This window comes from Nicotiana attenuata, chromosome 11 (genome assembly GCF_001879085.1).
Source record: "Nicotiana attenuata strain UT chromosome 11, NIATTr2, whole genome shotgun sequence".
NCBI lineage: Eukaryota > Viridiplantae > Streptophyta > Magnoliopsida > Solanales > Solanaceae > Nicotiana > Nicotiana attenuata.
In genome coordinates, this window is record NC_031999.1 from 34238132 (window position 1) to 34259633 (window position 21502).

Here is a 21502-nt window from a genome sequence, read left to right on the forward strand (position 1 = left end):
ATTGCACCTCGTGACCTACATAGGTCTTGCTCTAATTCTTACAATACCGCCATGACGGAGGAGATGTGTAGAAATTCATAACCGACTGCCGAATCAACAAATCATTAGGTCTATACTCCTGGCAAGAACCATCACCTCATTCTAAACCAAATAATGGTCATAGCTCTATAATATACTTCATATAGTTAGATTGCACTGATCCTAAATCCAATGATCTCGTCTCACCCAGTACAAACTGCTCAGGCAATAAGCCACCCCGAACATAATCAAAAGTCTCATATGATGCCATAATGTACCAATAGGCTACCTATTCGAACGCGATACAAAAGGAGAACGAACTCTGGAAGGAACTACCTAACTACGCACTAATACGGACTTTCCTTAGAAAATAGGAAGCAAGGCATACAAAAATAGCATATAGAAAACTACACTTAATATCACATTGTTGAGGCGCGCAACCCGATCCAAATAACATAACACTCACCTAAGGAGATGCACATCGAGCTAAATTGCTCATTACAACAAAATACTGAATATCGGTCATAAGCATGCTAAGTGCATAATAACATCCCTGAGGGAACATATAGCGCTATAAGCTACAAAACTCAAGCACAACTGAGGTGCGATATACAATCTGAATCTCAAGAGCCATTTTGCTCATATAACATCATTTCTACGCAGATCCTCAACACATAAGCAATTTCTCAAGCCGTCTCATAACTCACACGGTGCAATGTATCACTACATGAAATATCTGACAATGAAACATCACCCTGACTACTCCTCCATAAGGAGCGCATTACTAAAATGAGCACATCTGGCCTGATATAGAGCCAATATTCACATTAAATCCATCCATCGACTTCAAGCTGATTCTGATCATACTGAACTAGGCTGATAACCTTTCAAAGGTCCATAATAACTCCCCTTATTCTCATAACACACAAGAACAACCATCATAACCGGAGTAATCCTCCCCAGTTCACAACCCAATAGACCAAGTGCCCTCCAGGAATCAATCCTCAATTTAACGACACCATCACAGCCTTCATACTTGGTTTACATCTTTAATCAATCAAGTGACTACATGCCACACTTATATAATCTTCTTGTGGGACACACTCCCACAACCTACCATAACAATAACTGGGTCGTACCTCCAAACCACCGGTCGTACTAACGCTGAATAGCGATCAAGAATCATTAACCAGGATGCAAAGCCCTTTTTACGAAACACCGATCTCAGGTGACACTGAAGACAATACCAACTTACCTTAAACATCGAAACTCCTTCCCTGCTCATCCGGGCTCGTGACATCCTTGTCAAATACCGAACCGTGACCTTGATCTTCACTTCAAATTCCATACCACTCATTGCACCTAACATGCCAACATACGATAGAACACGATCTTCATCATAACTCCGGAACCACTAATAGACTAACACTTCATCATATAAAAGCTTTTCACTTAACTCACTTTAGGAGAACCATAACAACACACAGGTGAATTCTCACAGCCGTGGAAATATGCAAATCTCTAAGTAGTGGTCTAACCCACCATAACCCTTTCGGGATCCGCCTACACATAACAGGCCATAACAGTAGAATACTTTTTGAATAACACCAATTACAGTGACCGACAGGTCTCACCCTTACTGTCCAAATCACTTGCATAACTTAATCACACTAAGGGAACTAGTCACTATCATCATCATGCCAATTCAATCATGGCTAACCAATCCGCTTCTTCTAAATTAACCTCATACGCCTTGGGAATAATAGTTCTATTCCACACATAGCGAACTCAATCCGCACTCATCCCGAGTGACCCTGAATCGCGAGACCACGCTGCTTCAAATCCCACGAACCACTTCATACTTCCCAAATGCTACACTGCAAGTCAAAACATCATAGAACATTTTGTGCCTCTTCACATGAGTTGCTACAAAGCTCGATCCTTAACCGTACCTATAGGCTTGAAATCATTAGGCACTACACTTTACCCTTTTTGAACCCACTAGGACCGTTGCTGAGAGCCACTCGCTCTGGCTTGGCCCCGAATATAATCAATTCCATAAATATTCTAGCGCATGGATATCCTCTTGGCGAAGAACCCGGCCGAATCACTTCCCTTGGAACCTGCATCTATACAAAGCGCAATCCTGAATCCTTTCCAAATCCGAACAAGAGCCAACAAGGCCAACCATAGCACACCATTAACAATCCCTTTGCTCAAATTACTACCTAAGCTCTTTTCCCGTGGCTGAAATAACCCATCAACATGCTAATAACCTGTGACGATTCAAAGGTTCATCACCTATTTTCTTACACATTCCGTGCTTCTGAGGCCTTGAAAACCTCATTTTTAGTTGCCTCGATTTGCGTGTGCAGTCCGGGCGCATAGCCAGAAAGCTTAAATGTGAAATTCTGTGAAAAATGCTAAATTTTGATATTAAAATGAATAAATTTGACTTCGGTCAACTTTTTGGGTAAATGGACCCGGACCCATGATTTGACGATCTCGGAGGGTCCGTAGGAAAATATGGGACTCGGGCGTATGCCCAGAATTGAATTCCGAGGTTCCAAGCCCGAGAAATGAATTTTTGTGTGAAATAGTTTTTCTGAAATTTATTAAGGAAATTGAAAATGAAATTTGATTAAAAGACTATGGTATCGGGCCCGTATTTTGGTTCCGGTGCCCGTACAAGTCTTATATATGGTTTAAGCACTTTCTGTAAAGTTTGGTTGAAATCGAACGTCGTTTGACGTGTTTCGTACTTAAAACTCTAAATTTGAAAGTTTATGAAGTTTGAGGAAAAACTTGTGATTTTGAGGTTTGATTCGTTGTTTTAGATGTTATTTTGGCGATTTAATCGCCCGGTTAAGTTCGTAGGATGTTGTTGAGTTAGTGTATGTGTTTGGTTAGGAGCCCCGAGGGATCGGGAGTGTTTCAGAGGTGTTTCGGGATGGTTTTTGACTTAGAAAAATTGCAGAAAATGAGCTTCAACTGTTGCAGACAAATTCTTCTTCGCGTTCGCGACGCCTCTTCTGCGTTCGCGAAGCCTTGAGTATTTCCTTCATCGCGTTCGCATTCACTGGACCACGTTCGAGTAGTTTCCCAGCCTTCCTTCATCGCGATCGCGTATGGTCCCACGTGTTCGCATAGACCAAATTCCGGGACCCCCAGCGTTTCCTTCTACGCGTTCGCGTTTCCCCTTCCGCGTTCGCGATGGCTTGCCAAGTTTACCCTTCGCGAACGCGGACCTCTTTTCGCGAACGCGAAGGGAAATTTTTGCCCAGTTATATTTAATTCCAAAACAGAATAGTTACGGGATTTTCATAAGTTTCACACAAGCTCCTTCTTCTCCAAGGTCCTTAGGCATCCATTGAAGCTCCCTTTCACCAAAACTTCTTGGGTTAGTAAATCTTAACTCGTTTTCTTCATTTTCCATCAATATTTGTTGAATTCCTAAGCCTAAAACATGTAATTTTGGGTAGAAATTGGGGGAAATGGGTAGAGTTAGGGCTTTTTACTTTTTCTTGATTGAGACCTCATTTTGGGGTCGAATTTGAGAACAAATTATATATTCGGGCTCGTGGGTGAATGGGGGATTTGATTTTGGTCCGAACCTCGTGTTTTGACCAAGCAGGCCCGGGGGCAATTTTGGGATTTTTGGAAAGAAAGCTTGGAAATGTATAATTAGACATTGGGTTTGATTTGTTTAGCATATATTGATATTATGAAGTCATTATTGTATAGATTTGACTGAGTTGGAGCCGAATTTGAGAGGGAAAGCGGTTGTTGTGGATTGATTTGGCCGTGAAAGTTGAGGTAAGTGTTTGGTTTAACCCTAGCTTGAGGGAATAGGAGTTGAATCTTATTTTGTAACTTGCTAATTGTCGAGTACGATGTATAGGCATGGTGACGAGTATCTATACATTAGTGTCTAGCATGACCGTGAGTCCTTATTTTGCGAATAGTTTGGATTTTGTTATACCTTCCATGCTTAATTGTTGACTTCTATATGTTGTAAAGAGCTTGTGAAAGGAATTGTGATCTTTAAACTTTGTGGAGCGTTGGCTCGAGTGATAATGTGAACTATGAGATGAAAGTGAAAGAAAGAGAAAGAGTTAATGATATATTCCCTTGCCGGGATGTTGTTGATTATTGAATATTTTCCCTTGCCGGGACATTGAGATTATTAATGGAAAGGTAATCAAAATTGGTTTGCCTAGCTCTCATTAGTAGGCGCCATCACGACTCCCGAGGGTGGGAAATCCGGGTCGTGACATAACCAGAAACTTCGCAAGTAGTTAACCATGCAACCCAATCATAGGCAGTGGGGCTCTCCCACTTCGCTCGAAGCCACTATTACACAACTCTGGAGTTCACTAGGATTCTTAATCTCTTATTGACATAACCTTGCGAAATCAACCGCCAACATTCTCAATATCTTACTGTAGAAACCCCCTTTTTATACTCTGAATCATCAACAACATTCGCACGACCGATCCCTTCACTGTATAACCAATAGAATTCTTCGCAGAAGCCTCGCCAACCACGCGACCGCTAACCTGCTCACAGGAATAACCTACCTGTAGAAATCACTCCCCGACATCTTCCAGCGCTGCTACACGGGGTACAATCACTACGACATCAATAACCCATCCTGAGTCCGAGCTCACTCTCCAGCTGCACAAGTCATTCACCCCTCGTGGACATCAATTAAATGTGTGGCAACATTCTCCCAATTCAAAGTTATATTGCATCCTTCTTCATTCAAGCAGCTCCTTCCTGTTATATCAAATTTCCTACCGCATAATAGCCCTTACTTCAAATTAATTCGTAGGCCCAAATCACCAATCACAAAAATTTCCCCAAATCACTCCAAACTCTTATTAAGGTGCATAGTCATCCTACCACAATGCCCATATGCAACTCCGCCACTCTCCCACTTTGGCGGAACTCATCCCTTTAATCGATTACTCGACCCTAGGCCTCTTATACTCGACCTTCTAGAAATTTTTAGCCACCGCCTGACACTTCCCACATGTCTATCCTCATCCTTTGCTGCTCAGTTGTTGCCTTAAATAAAATCTATCTTCGTGGCACTAGAACCCACAATTGCTGCTAGCTTTACGCCTTGCAGAAGATCATCTTTCTCATACCGTCAACATTAGAAACACCAATTCAATCCTGCACCACCACACCCCGCGATATCTAATAGTTGCTTCTTCAATACTGACCCGCATTAACCTGCTCCAAAGGCGAATTGTAGAAGATAATAACACTGGCAAACTTAGTATGTTCAATTAGGACAACGACACCCCATCATAGAAGAAAGCTCCACCACGCTTGCAATTACCAAGTCTCATTACTCCACCAGCCCACATATGACCATCCTTAGTCCGATTGCTCTTCCCCCACCGGGAATACAATACCGAACCTCTAGATTATGCACTGAGTAAACCTCCCTTCAAGTATTCACAACCCCGACACGTAGGCAAACATCCTACCATCATATCACTACTGCGGAACAATCGTTCATAAGCATCATGGCAACTTGTGTCTAACCTCAGAGCTCTCAGAAGTACCGCTATTGGGCTGAAACAATAAAATATCCTTCTACCAAGCAACGATAATAATCCGATCAGCTATACCGGGAGAAACATCCCGTATCACATCTGTAGTACCATTAGGGTTCTTAAATTCTCGATTTATAACAAGCGGTTCGCATCGCGTAAGATTAAGTAGAAAGGAAACAAGGGCATAAGCCTCGAGGAAGCAAATCGCACGATAAGGAATCAAGAAGGGAAGTACTCCTAACAGTCCTGCAGCCTCCCGAGGATAAGTACAGACGTCTCCGTACCGATCCACGAGACTCCACTAGACTTGCTCATGACTCGTGAGACCCTAGGAACCTAGTGTTCTGATACCATGTTGTCATGACCCAAAATCCACTAATGGTCGTGATGGCGCCGAGCACTGCTGTCAAGCAAGCCAACCAAATTACTTGACGAAGTTCTCATTTTTACAATCTTGAAAACTAAGATTTTCCTTCAATTTTTATAAATAACAAGATAATCGCTTCAATTCAAGTTAAATAAAGCAATTAATACAAAATATTTCAAAACCATCCCAGAACCCGGTGTCACAAGTGCATGAGCATTTACTAAGAAGGAAATAAAATACAACATCCGTCCGGAATATAGTGGACAGAAAATAAATACAATATACTGGAAGGCACTATACTCACTGCGGGCCGCCTCGAATAATGCAACTCACCTAGTCCCAGTATCATCCGTGCTGCTACGCCCAGTAGGCTACTAATAACACATGAGCATGTGCAACAAAAATACACAGAAGTGTAGTATGAAAACAAAAACAACGTGTACTCAGTAAGTATCCCGTCTAATCTCGAAGAAGTAGAGACGAGAGGTCGACTTCGACACTTACTAAGGGTCCAATAATGTGATGTCCATAATACATAAAATCGTGGATTTCTATAAACATGATTTAATCCAATATAAGGAAACAAGTAAACAATTATTTTTTTTATAGAAAATTTCCAAAATTCCTTTTCATTATTTATCAAAATATTCTCAAGCCAGGAAGAGGCAATAACAACTTTAATAAGTTCAAGGCAGCAATACAAGCATGCGCAAATCATGCCGAGGACGTACGGCTCGATCCAACAAAAAAATAAACTGGGCACTACCGAGGGTCGAATGGGGCGAACCATAGATGCATCTATTTAATCTGCCGAGGCGTTCGGCCCGTTCCAAAAATAAACACACACATACAGTCAATCAAGAAGTCTACACGGAGCAATTATCCAAAGAAAGTAAATCCTCTTTTAACCATTTAAGAAAGATGAAGTTTTATCTGTTTAGAAATTCATTTACAAATTCGATGTGATTTAAGCAATTCAAGATGTCAATAAGTTCACAAATAATCCAAGTATAGCATGCCTTTGGGTCCTAAACTACCCGGACAATAGCATAATAGTAGCTACGCACAGACTCTCGTCACCTCGTGCATACGTAGCCCCCACAATTAGGAGCACATAACCAATTATTTTACCTATGGGGACAATTCCCTCATACAAGGTTAGAAAGGAGACTCACCTCGCTCCGAAGATCCATAACCGGCCTTCCACGCACTTCTGAAACTCAAATTGATGCACAACGCTCCAAAACTAGCCAATTCAATTATTCATTACAACCAAATTTATAACAATTTCTAACCCCGATCGAAAAGTTGACGAAAATGCCCTCGGGCCCACGTGCCCGTATTTCCAAAATTTTCGAAGAATAAGTTTACCCATAGCCTCAAGAACTCAAATATATAATTTTCTCTAAATTCCATAACCAAAATCGTGGTCAAATTCCAAGAATATCAATTTTCTAGGTTTTCCCGCAACCCCAAGTTTTCTACAGATTTCCATGTCTAAATCCATATATAAACCTTGTATTTAAATCAAAACTAGCATAAATTACTTATTCCGCCCTTCTTCGCATTCGCGACCGATCGCTCGCGTTCGCGAAGGCCAGTTACCCAACGCTTCGCGTTCGCGTAGGCCAAAGACCCCAGGTCCAGCTTTCATTCTACGCATTCGCGACCCGCTGACCGCGTTTGCGTAGCAGCTCAGCCCAACCCCTCATGTTCGTGACTTACTCTTCGCGTTCGCGAAGGCCAAATTCAGCAACCTCCCACCTTCCTCTTCGCGTTCGCGAAGAAGGAAACCAGATACCAGCAACCAGCAGCAGCTTTTTACCCAAATTCGATCCGTTAACTGCTCGGAATCCACCCGAGGCTCCCGGGACCCTAACTAATCATACCAACCAGTCCCAAAATACATTGCGGACTTGCTTAGGGCCTCAAATCACATCAAACAACGCTAAAATCATGAATCGACCTCCAATCCAAGCTTTATGAACTTTAGAATTTCATACTTCTACTTTCGATGTGTAAACCTATCAAACCACGCCCGATTGACCTCAAATTTTGCACGCAAGTCATATTCGACATCACGGACCTACTCCAACTTCCGGAATCGGATTCCGACCCCGATATCAAAAAGTCCACTTCCGGTCAAACTTCTTAAAAACCTTCAAATTCTATCTTTAGCCAAATGATTCCAAAATGACCTACGGACCTCCGAATTCACTTTCGATCGCGCTCCCAACTCCAGAATTACCATACGGAGCTATTCACAGACTCAGAATCCCAAACGGACATCGATAACACTGAAATGCACTTCAAGCCAAATTTATGAAATTTCTTCTAAAATGCTAACTTCCACAATAGGCGTCAAAACGCTCCCGGGTTACCCAAAACCTGAACCGGGCATACGCCCAAGTCCGAAATCATCATACGAACCTGCTAGAACCTTCAGATCCCGATTCCGAGGTCATTTACTCAAAAATCCCATCCTAGTTAATTCTTTCAACTTTAAGCTTCCGAAATGAGAATTCTCTTCCCAAATCAACTCCGAATTTCCCGAAATTCAGTTCCGACCACGCGTACAAGTCATAATACCTGAAATGAAGCTGATCATGGCCTCAGACTGCTGCACGACGCGCTAGGGCTCAAAACGACCGATCGGGTCGTTACACTTAAAGTCTAAAAGTTTCTGTCTTGTCGTTAAGAAATTATAGCCTTCTTTCTTTTACATAAACATAAATGTCAAAAAGTTGTTGTCGAATGAATATAGTAATTTGTAGAAGTTGTACAATATTAGATCAATATATGTCTCCCTTAGGATTGCTTAGCATATCATTGTTCATTTTATGGTGTAAAGCTGTAAAAAGTAGTAAGAGTAGTTATTTGTGATAGAGATACATTAATAGTTACTGATATAAGATGTATTATTGAAATCATAATCACAGATAAATCATTAACTATTTTGTACATAAATTCTTAAAAAAGAAATAGGCAACAAAATAACGCTTCTAAACTTTTAAGGTCAACCTCTTAAACAAATTATACCGCCTACGAGTATTATTTTATTTATAACTAATGAATTTTAGTCAATTGGTTGATTCTGCAATAATTTTTGTCTACTGATTGGATCTTCTACGAGAACAATTCTTTTTACCTTTATATTGCTTATATATCAGATTTTTAAGTTTATTTTTCATTATAATAAGACAGAACGACGATATTAAAATAAGTACATCTACAAATTTAAAAGTTCCATCTCTAAAAATGAAGTTTAAAAATGATAATGAAAAAATAAAGCTTGAAAAAATAAAAAGTCAACTCGGAAAATTTACATACTCCAAACAATTACATATTCCGATAAATGATAATACTATGAAAGATTACTGAGTAAATGTGAATTCACAGAGTTTGATGATTCTTATAGAAAGTTAATATGCACATAATAACCAATAAAGGCATGTCCCTACATAGAATGCAATATTAGAAAATAAAGTCCAATATGGAGGGAAACTTTTACCTATAAAGTACACCCAAGCGGAGAATCAATGGAGTTTTGAGAGAAATAGAAATTTTGACAAAAACAAGAGAAATGGGATTAGACAATTTGTTGTACATTTTTATAGAGTGAAATAGAGAATGTGAAAAGAATATGCAAAAATATAATTGATGTGGAAGAAAAAAAAAATGTTAAAACGTTTTTGAGTTATTAAGAAAATGTATTGCTGACAGCGTACATTTACTACTAAGTAGATGGAACAATTTCATTAAATGAGCTAATGTCTTTACTTCATTGGAATATACATTTACCGTTTTGTACACAAATATTTTGGTGTCACGACTCGGATTTCCCACTCTCGGGAGTCGTGATGGCGCATACTAGTGAAAGCTAGGCAAGCCAATCAACTAAACTATTTGCCTTATTTCCATATTTTTTAAATCTGTCAACAGTTATAAGCCAACAGTTAATAATCAAAAAAAAAAAAAATTAACAAGCGGAAGATTTAATTTCAAGTTTAATAATACTGCTAATATCATTCCATAACAACACAACCCAAAATTGGTGTCACAACTTCACAGACTATCTAAGATTACTACAAATAAAGGTCTGAAGGAAATAATACAACAGTGTCTCTGGAGATACAAGAAAGAAACAGGAATAATAGCTAGAAGCCAAGGCCTGCGGATGCCTGCAGGACTACCTCGGGTCGCCTGATGGACCAGAAGCAGCAACCTCACTGCGGTCCGAAATCTACAATACTGGGATCTGCACATAGAGTGCAGAGTGTAGTATCAGCACAACCGACCCCATGTGCTGGTAAGTGCCTAGCCTAACCTCGACGAAGTAGTGACGAGGCTAGGACCAGACTACCAAGAATAAACCTGTGCAGTTAAATCATATACAGCGGAACAATACAAGCAGAAATGTATAGCTAAGGATGGGAGGGAGAAATGCTGCGGGAACATCGAATAATAACATAAGAACAACAAATAAATATAAGGATCACCACAGTTCAATTGAAGATGGGAAGGGGGATCATGCCGCGGGGTACAATAAGTATCAACAGAAAAACCAACAATCACATGTAGAGAAACCGTAATTCAGTTATCAATAGAAATCAGGAAATCGAAGACAAGTGCACGGCATCACCCTCTGTGCTTTAACACTCTCTCACCAAAATAATGCACAGCATCACCCTTCGTGCTTTAACACTCTCTCACCAAAACAATGTACGACATCACCCTTCGTGCTTTACACTCTTCCTCACCCAAGCAACAATCACAAAGCAATTTGGGCAAGGAAATCAATAACATCACATTAACATCAAGTATCAACAGGAAATCAGTACGTAAGCATAAAAGAACACCATAACTCAATTACCAGTAAAATCAGGAAAATCAAGGACAAGTGCACGGCATCACCCTTCGTTCTTTTACTCTCGTCCTCACCATGAAAATCAGTATAATTGTCACGGCATCACCCTTCGTGCTTTTACCTCACATAATCACTCATATAAAGGCACGGAATTGTACATCGTGCGGCATGACATCACCCTGCGTGCTTTACACTCTTCCTCACGAAAACAATGCACGGCATCACCCTTCGTGCTTTAACACTCTTCCTCACCCAAACAACAAGCACAAACAATAAGGGCAAGGAATCAAATAGAATCACAATAAAATCCCGGCAAGGGAACAAGATCCCGGCAATGGTACAATATTAAAAGCAAAAATATCCCAGCAAGGTAACAATACTTAAAGCAACAACGTCCCGTCAAGGGAACAATACCATAATCCTCTTCTCTTTTTCACATTTACTTCACCACTCGATTCACAACTTGAGCCAATGCTCTATAAGGTGCAATTGCCAATTATTCTTTCACAATTCACTTCACAACTTGAGCCAACGTTCCTCAATGTTCACATATCACCAATTACTTCCATAAACTTTGCCCCATAATAGAAATCATCACAAAGAGGCATGAACAATACAAACAGAGTCATAATAATCATAATATAAGACTCACGGGCATACTTGACACCAACGTATAGATACTCGTCACCATGCCTATACGTCGTACTCAACAAATAAACACATAGCAAATAGGACACAACTCCTAATCCCTCAAGCTAAGGTTAGACCAGACACTTACCTCGATGCCACGAACACAGTTCAAGCCTCAACTATCGCTTTACCTCTTGATTCCACCACCAATTTGCTCGTATCTAGTCACAAGTTACTTAATTACATCAATAAATGCTAAATGAATCAATTCTAATGCATGGAAATAAGTTTTCTAAAGTTTTTCCCAAAAAGTCAAAAATCGACCCCGGGCTCACATGGTCAAAACCCGAGGTTCGAACCAAAACCCAACTACCCATTCACCCATGAACTAATATATACAATTTGTTTTAAAATCGGACCTCAAATCGAGGTCCAAATCCCCAAAATTTGAAAAACCTAGGTTCTACCCAAAACACCCAATTTCCCCCATGAAAACAATTGATTTTGAGTTGAAATCATGTGAAAAGATGTTAGAGATTGAAGAAAACTAGTTAGAAACGACTTACAATTGATTTGGAGAAGAAGTTTTCTTTGAAAAATCGCCCTAGAGTGTTTATGTTTTGAGAAGATATGAAAAATGGTTGAAAATACGTCTAAGTGTGGATTTACAGGTCTCTTATGTCGCAATTACGACTAGGTTTCGCAGTTGCGAACCCAGACTCTGCTATGCTCGCATTTGTGAAGTCACTTTTACGATAAATCTGTCACATTTGCGACACTGGGGAAATTCGGGCCACTTCGCAAATGCGATGGCCCTTTCGCATTTGCGATGACAGTTTCGCATTTGCGACCCCAAGGCATACCAAGTCTTTTTGCATTTGCAATGAATTCCTCGCATTTGCGAGGTAGCATTTGCGAGCCAGGCTTCGCATTGCAGACCTGTAACATACCAGCAAACTCCTAAGTCCAATTTCACTCTGTGGCCTATCCAAAACTCACCCGAGCCCTCGGGGATCCAAACCAAACATGCAAGCAAGTCCAAAAACATCATACGGACTCGCTCGTTCATTCAAATCACCAAAATAACGTCAACAACTATGAATTTAGCCTCAAAATCATGAAATCACTCAAGAACATCAAATTTTCTAATTTTCTCAAATAAGGTCCAATTCACGTCATTTCAAGTCCGTTTCTTACCAAATTTCATAGGCTCGACTCAAATCATATATAAGACCTGTACTGGGCTCCGAAACCAAGATACGGGCCCGATACCATTAAATTTCAAATACATTTTATTTTCAAAAACTCATCTATTTTTCGGAAAACAATTTTCTTTAAAAATTCATTTCTCGGGCTAGGGACCTCGGATTTGATTCTGGGCATACGCCCAAGTCCCATATTTTCTTACGGACCTCCCGGGATCGTCGAGACACGGATCCATGTCCGTTTGCTCAAAATGTTGACCGAAGTCAACTTAAATTCATTTTAAAGGCAAAACTCATTATTTTTCACAGATTTTCATATAATGGCTTTCCGTCTACGCGCCTGAACTGTGCACGTAAATTGAGGTTAGGTAAAAAGGAGTCTTTTTAGGCCTCGAAATGCTGAATTTATTTCTAAAACAAGTGAATGACTTTTTGGGTCATCACATTTGTTGAAATAATATTTGATTTAAGGGTAAAATAGTCACTTAGTCTTTGATGGGTAAATCTGTAAATTAATTTTAACATAGTGTGGTCACACTTATAATATAGTATGATTATTATCAAACATGGCTATTAGAATATTTTATTCAAATTAGAAGCCCAAGGAAATATAGGAAGAATGAAAATGTTCATCAACTAACCCAAGTCCAAAGACCAAAATTCATCCATAATTGGCCCATTTATTTAACCCATTCGGCAACAAAATCAGGCCCAAACCCGCCAAGTCATTGAACGGACAAAGTTGCCCCCAACTTTACTCACCAAATGACCTAAATACCCCCATTTGAGTTCAAATCAGCTAGGGTTTCATGTTCTTTTCCAGAACGCTGCTCCTCACTCCTCTGTCTCTCTCTTTGATGTCAAAGCCACTTTTGTCTTCATATCCATAACTAGTGTAATAAACTTGAATTTGTAATAGAAATTGGAAGAACAATGAGAAGAATAGGATTTCTTTATTGACTTGTAACAGAATTGAAATTGGTACAATGTATGCCTATACTCCACTACATTGACGCCATTGTTACACCTGAAAGAAGGAGAAGAGAAGGTGATTAGAAATGAGTGAGAGAGAGAGAGAGAGAGAGAGTTGGTTAGGAGTTGTAACTGAAATTTACCAGATTTAGTCTGCTTATGCCTTTCTTCTTCTGCATATTAATACTTCTCACTTCAGCTGAATTATTAATTGGGTTGTGTGTAAATGGGCTTATTCTATCTCCGTTGGCCCAGTAATTGTAAAACCAAATGAGCCCAAAGCTTAGTCTGTGGTCCACTTAGGATATAACCCTCAATATAGAAATAACCCCTAATATAGAAATAAGGTCCTCACCTAGAAATATCCACCTACTTTCCTAATTCCTTTCTTCAGACATTACAATCCCTACCTCTCCAAGAACAACCTTGTCCTCAAGGTCTTTGTTGAGCAACAAATTCAGGAAATCTGTTTTTGATATAGCTCCAATCCTCCCAAGTGGAATTCTCCTCCCGTAAATTTGCCCAATGAATCAGAACTTTCACTCGCACACCATTATTTTCTTTCACCATACGCCTTTGAAAGATGGCAATAGGTTGAATCAAGATTCTTCCTTCGGTATCACAAATTGGAGGTTGTGGCTGTGGAATAATTGATGGACCAACACGCTTCTTCAACTGAGAGATGTGGAAGACAGGATGCAGCTGAGACCCTTCAGGAAGCTCTAACCGGTAAGCCACTGTTCCGATTCTTTGCATGACCTTATAAGGTCCATAAAAATGAGCACATAACTTGACATTTCTCCTGACATCTATGGAAGACTGTCGATATGGCTGTAGCTTAAGGTAGACTAGATCTCCTATCTCCAATACTCAGTCAGATCTTAGCTTGTCAGCATAGAACTTCATTCTCGATTGAGCCTATGTCAAATTGTCCCTTAAGGATTGTACCATCTGTTGTCTCTAGGCTAAACACTCTTGAGCTGACTGATGACCAGTCTGAGGTAAGGACCCCAATGGAAGTTGTGGAGGAACATACCCATAGAGTGCCTGAAAAGGTATAGTCTTGAGGGAATTGTGATAGTTGGTGTTATACCACCATTCCGCCAAGTATAGCCATTTTCCCCACTGCTTAGGATTATTGAAGACCATAGCTCTCAAATAATTTTCCATGCACCTGTTAAGCCTCTCTGTCTGTCCATCAGATTGAGGGTGGTAAGCAGTGCTAATGTTGAGCTTAGTGCCCAAAGCTTTGAAGAGATGTTGCCAGAAATGGCTGGTGAAAACAGCATCTCTGTCCGAGACAATAGTCCTTGGCAATCCATGTAACCTGTAGATTTCCCTGAGAAATAATTCAGCCACATCTTGGGCTGTATAGGGGTGTTTGAGTGCCAGGAAGTGTCCATATTTGGTTAATATATCCACTACTACTAGGACTGCATTTTTGTGCCCAGAAATGGGTAAACCTTCTACAAAGTCTAACGATATATCTTGCCAAGCCTGTGTGGGTATAGGAAGGGTTGTAGAAGCCCAGGTGGGTGAATGTTTTCTTATCTAACTCTTTGACACACATCACACTCACTTACCCATTTACAAACCTTTGCCTTCATGTTTGGCCAATAGAACATAGATTGTATTCTTCTGTAGGTGCCCTGTTGGCCTGAGTGTCCTCCAATAGGTGACTGATGCAAGGCCTCCAAAATCTTGGTTTTCAAAGTAGTGCTTCTTCCAATGTATATCTTGTGCTTATACCTTATGACTCCTTGTTGCACTGAATAATCTGGAATGCTGGAGGGAGAAATTGATAGTTCACTGAGTAGTTGTGAGGCTAGAGGGTCTGATTCATAGCTTGCACATACTTCTTCAAGCCATGTAGCCTGAGTGGTGGAAAGGGCTAAGACTGTAGAGTCTTCCTCATGTCTTCTGGATAAAGCATCTGCTACCTTGTTGTCCACTCCCTTTTTATATTGAACCTCATAATCCAATCCCAGAAGTTTTGTCAGGCCCTTTTGTTGTAATGTTGTAGTTACCTTCTGCTCTAGTAAGTATTTTAAACTCTGATGGTCTGTCTTCACAATGAAATGTCTTCCTTGTAAGTAGTGTCTCCACTTGTCTATGGCTGATAGCACAGCCATATATTCCTTCTCATACGTAGAAAGTCCTCTATGTTTGAGAGCAAGAGCTTTACTAAAATAAGCTATAGGTCTACAAGACTGCATCAATACAGCTCCTATCCCAGTGGAACATGCATTAGTCTCCACTATAAAAGGCTTAGTGAAGTCAGCTAAAGCCAGAACTGATACTGTTGCCATGGCTTGTTTCAGTTGCTGAAAAGCCACTTCTGCTTTCTCATTCCATTGAAATGCATTCTTTTTGAGTAAGCTTGGTAGGGGTCTGCTAATCACCCCATAGGACTTAACAAATCTCCTATAGTAGCCTGTGAGCCCTAGGAATCCTCTAAGGGCCTTAATAGATTTTGGCACAGGCCAGGACAACATAGCTTCAATTTTAGCAGGATCAGTAGCTACCCCTCTTCCTGAAATGATATGTCCTAAATATTCCACCTTATCTTGCCCAAATGAACATTTGGACAGTTTGGCATACAATTGTTCCTTCTGTAGAACTTCTAACACTGTTCTAGGTGAAGTGCATGAGTTTCTAATGTAGGACTGTAGACTAATATATCATCAAAGAATACCAACACAAACTTTCTCAAAAATGGTTTGAAAACATGATTCATTAGGCTTTGAAAAGTGGCAGGTGCATTAGTCAAGACAAATGGCATGACTTTGAACTCATAATGCCCTAAATGAGTTCTGAATGCAGTTTTAAAAATATCACCCTCACTCATTCTGATTTAATGATAACCAGCCCTTAAGTAAATCTTTGAATAAATACAAGACCCATTGAGTTCATCCATTAAATCATCTACCAAGGGTATAGGGAATTTGTCCTTAACTGTCATTTTGTTAAGCTCCCTATAGTCAATACAGAACCTCTAACTACCATCTTTCTTTTTAACTAGAAGTACTGGTGAAGAGAATGGGGAATGACTAGGCTGTATGATTCCATTTGTCAACATTTCATTAACTTGTTTCTCTATTTCATTCTTCTGGAAATAGTTATATCTGTAGGGTCTGATACTTACAGGGGCTGCATCAGGCTTGAGGGGAATAGAGTGATCATGGTCCCTCCTTGGTGGTAAGGACTTTGGCTCTGCAAACACCTTGGAAAAGTCCTGGAGTACTGATCTGATTTCTTCAGGTAATTCTGCTGCCCCTTCTACTTCCTTAGCTGAGATTGAAAACAAGTGTGGCCACAACACCTATCCCTTCTTCAACAACTGTTTAACCCCTGAAGCAGTCATGGCCTGTAGCTGGCCTTCTTCAGAACATCCCTTCAATTCCACTCTCTTGCCATTGACACTCACTTGGAGTCTATAGCCAATAAATTCAAATAAGACTGGATTGTGCTTCCTCATCCAATCTACTCCTAATACCATGTCACATCCTCCCACATCCAACAATCTTAGCTTGTGCTCAAATTCAATACCATGTATTTTCCATTTGAATGAAGAGCAGGAATGATAGCTCATCAAATGACTGTCATTAGCTGCAGTAACCCTCATAGGTACATCTTCCTTAATTGCACACCCCAACTGTTTTGCAGAACTGCTATCCACAAAGCTATGAGTGCTGCCACTATCAGCTAGAATTATTAACTTTTGTTTCCCATACATTCCTTTTAACTTGATGGTATTGGAGGTCACAGTCCCTGATAGGGCATTGAGGCTTATGGCTTCATCAATTACCTCCTCTTGCACATTCTCCACTTCTTCTATTTCTTCTATTCTCTGACTTTCTTCTATTGCCTCCTGATCAGTGGTACCATGCAAGGTTTTCATTTGCTTATCCTTGCATTGATGACCTGGGAAGTATTACTCCCCATACCTATAGCATTCACCCCTGGCCTTTCTTGTTTCAAACAGTTTATTACCAGAGATGGTGGAATTGGAATAACCCTCTTTCTGCATATTTCCCACTGTTCTACTCCTTGTTGTGCCAGTATGTGAATTATTTTGGGTTGATTGTCTTCCTGCACCTCCTCTATTCTTTCTGTTTATGGATTCCAACAATTCCTCTTTATGTCTAGCTTTTTCTACAGCCTGACTTATGGAAAATGGGTCAAGCATTTTAACTGTATGCTTGATTTCTTCCTTAAGCCCTTCAATGAAAAACCCTAGAAAGAATTCTTCTGGGATGGTTGGGTGCTTGATTAATACCCAAGCCTTCAAATATTCGAGCTTCTCTAGATATTCATTCACAGTTCCTCTTTGCTCAATTCTCTTAAATTTTCCTAGTAGATTTAGATGACATCGGAATCGTTAAATCTTTTACAAATTTCTTCCACAAAATCTAGCCATCTCACCATTCCTCTACTCAGTTGATAAGAGAAAAACCAAGACTCATCCCTCCCATTTAAGTGAAGAACTGTAGTGTCTAATTTCTGTTGTGGGTCAATTATACGATTTTAATGGAAGTAGCTTTCACATTTTTTCAGCCAAGACCCGGGATCTCCATCTTCAAAGTAAGGGCAGTCCACTTTACAAGCAGTACTATTTGGGTAGAATTTTCCAGAAGAATTCTCCTGTGGTTCCATCATCCTCATTCTGCTGCTAGATCCATCTATATGGTGAGCCTCAGCTGGAGCACTGCCAAGGATTCCATCTTTGCTCACGAACATCTTGTCCATCATGATATCAAATTTGTGATTTAGATCATCCATTTTGGAATCAGTGGATTCCAATTTCTTATTTGTTTCTGTCATGTAATTGTGTAACTGGGTCTCCAGTTTTTTGACATTTTCTTTTGTGGATTTGGCTAGAGTTTCTGGTTTTGTCATGGTGCCAGGATTCAGCTCTGATACCAATTGTAATAAACTTGAATTTGTAATAGAAATTGGAAGAACAATGAGAAGAATAAGATTTCTTTATTGACTTGTAACAGAATTGAAATTGGTACAATGTATGCCTATACTCCACTACATTGACGCATTGTTACACCTGAAAGAAGGAGAAGAGAAGGTGGTATAGAAATGAGAGAGAGAGAGAGAGAGAGTTAGGTAGAGAGAGAGAGAGAGAGAGAGAGAGTTGGTTAGGAGTTGTAACTGAAATTTACCAGCTTTAGTCTGCTTATGCCTTTCTTCTTCTGCATATTAATACTTCTCACTTCAGCTAAATGATTAATTGGGCTATGTGTAAATGGGCCTATTCTATCTCTGTTGGCCCAGTAATTGTAAGACCAAATGAGCCCAAAGCTTAGTCTGTGGTCCACTTAGGATATAACCCTCAATATAGAAATAACCCCTAATATAGAAATAAGGTCCTCATCTAGAAATATCCGCCTACTTTTCTAATTCCTTTCTTCAGACATTACAACTAGAAAAGTCCTTTAGCCTTCATCCTTCACAATCAGAAGGTGCATGGCCATTTCGAGCTAAAATCAGAATCAAATGGCTAAGGAATCCCAAAAGTTTTGGCCAAATCTTTAAAGATTACAGATGGGGACAAATGAAATTAAAAGGGTGAAGCTTTTCTTCGTCCTTGCTTCTGATACTTCTGCCTCTACCAACGTTCAAATTTTAAAAGGCTAGAGGTAAAAATCCAGCCCAAGAAACCCTACTCTACTCCTATAAATACTCCTCAACTCTCCAGCCGGAGGAGACATCTGGGAATCCTCGAAAAATAGTTAGAATACGGCAAAATCGAGTCAATAAGAAATTCTCTTCTTTTCTGTAATCTCTGTCTCTATTTAGTTTGCTAAAACAAGGTTTCGATCTTGTTATGGGACGGAGTAGATGTGAAATCTCAAAGTTTCAGTTCACTACCCAACAAAAGGTAAATCTAACCCCACTCTCTTTATTTTTGTTGTTGAATTCATGTGCTTTAGAAATCATGCTTTAGGATCTTTATTATAGATTGTGGTTTATATTTGTTGATTCCATTACGTTGTGAAGAGCATGTCATCTAAAAATCTGTTTTAGTCCCTCTGCCATCTTGAAGTATTGGATGTGCAATCGACTTTTAGGAATGATTCCCTTTTTAGGATTGTTTTAAGTTAACACATTGTAGTAAAAAGGTATAAGCCATATTCTAGTTTCTCTCCAGTGATGTGTTTGAATCTATTAGTTGTGAAATTTCTTGCTCTTCTCTTTGAGTATAACCAGAGAGTATTTTGTAAGATTTATGTAGGTATCCTCTTTAAGATTTATTTGTAAAGATATCATAGCTATAGGATTAAATTACAGCGTGAGACTTTCCATCACCTAGAAATTATGCATATAGGTTTAAGTCTTGAATCATTCAAATGTCTATGAAATGAACCAGAACTGTATTCATGGGATATATGTGTTATTGTAAAATATGGTGTTAAAGTTTTGAATATATATCATGTGTATTAGTTCTCTTAAATTTATTGTCTTGTTGTTTTCCGGAGTGCATGCCTCTAGGATTTCTTTTTAAGTTAATTTATGATCAACTAATGTTAAGACTTCAACTAAAATTTATATGCTACTATGTTGAGGTTTAGTTTGTTTGGAAGATATAAGGTTATAATAGAAGTACCTGACACTCACTCTTCTAAGCCATGAAGTTGAACTATTTATATATGTTTAAATGAAGTTCCTCACTTTTATAATTTAGCAAGTTTCATTGCTCATTTTGCTGCCTAGATTCCTTCAACAACGTAGTATTATTATTATAAGATAGAAAACCAAATAGTTCTAAGTTTGAATGTGTTAATTTTCACACAAGTCAAATAACCTTGTTAAAATAATAGGCGTATTAGCATTTCTTTAGGATTCATTAAACATTGCAAGTCTCTGTTAGCTTGTTCTCTTGAGTTAGTGCAAGATGTATAGATTTCTTAATTTGGTTAGATTTTATTGTACGTTAAATACGAAACTGCTCCACTAATCTCGCTTCTTCTATCGGTTTCTTTGCATGTACACCTTGGATCAATTTCGAGCCTCAATGTGAGACTCGTCACCATGAAGCCGTCCTTGATGCATTCTTGTTACTGTGTTTCTTTCACCGAATTGACCATTTGGGCTGTATAGGAACAATAAAAATGCCAAAGTTAACTTTGGACTCCCCGAAAAGGGGGTGAACTATCATTATTATTCTGCTTTTGATTATAATTATGTGTTTATTACTGTCAACTTCCAATTAACTTTGCATGGCCATTTAGTATTACTTCAGTTGAAAATTAAACCAGTAACTATGATAACACTTAGGACGTCGCCTATTATTAATTTTAGATATCATATTTTATTTACCTCAGTCTTTGAATCTAGCTTTAGCTTAGAAAGTATTCATTTATGTACTACCTATTTGTGGAAGTCAAATGGACCAATGGATTTTAAGTCTATTTATTTTCAAAGAACCTATTTATCATCCTAAGTTCACGTGCTGAAAAATTGGTGTTCAAAACTTGGTTCATTTTATGTCAAATTGCTGATTCCAAAAATGATTTCTTAAGTGATATATGACTTAAAAATTGTTGTCTCGATTCAAACCATTCTTAATTTCTATTTCTTTTATATATGTTCTCATCTATAATACACATCAATTTTTTTTAAACACTAGCTTATACTTTTAACGCTACCACTTAGCCTTAGTCAATTAACTTAAGTTTGACCGGTTAACCATTTTTAACGGATCTTAAAAGGTGCCTTACCCCTTCCTTTTGAGATAATTAGAACCCTTACCTAGAATTTCTAATGCTAAACAAACTATAAAACAGGGTTAATTTTGAGTATTATTTGGCTAAAATTGATGTCCTAATTCACCGTTAAAATAATTAGGTGGCGACTCTTT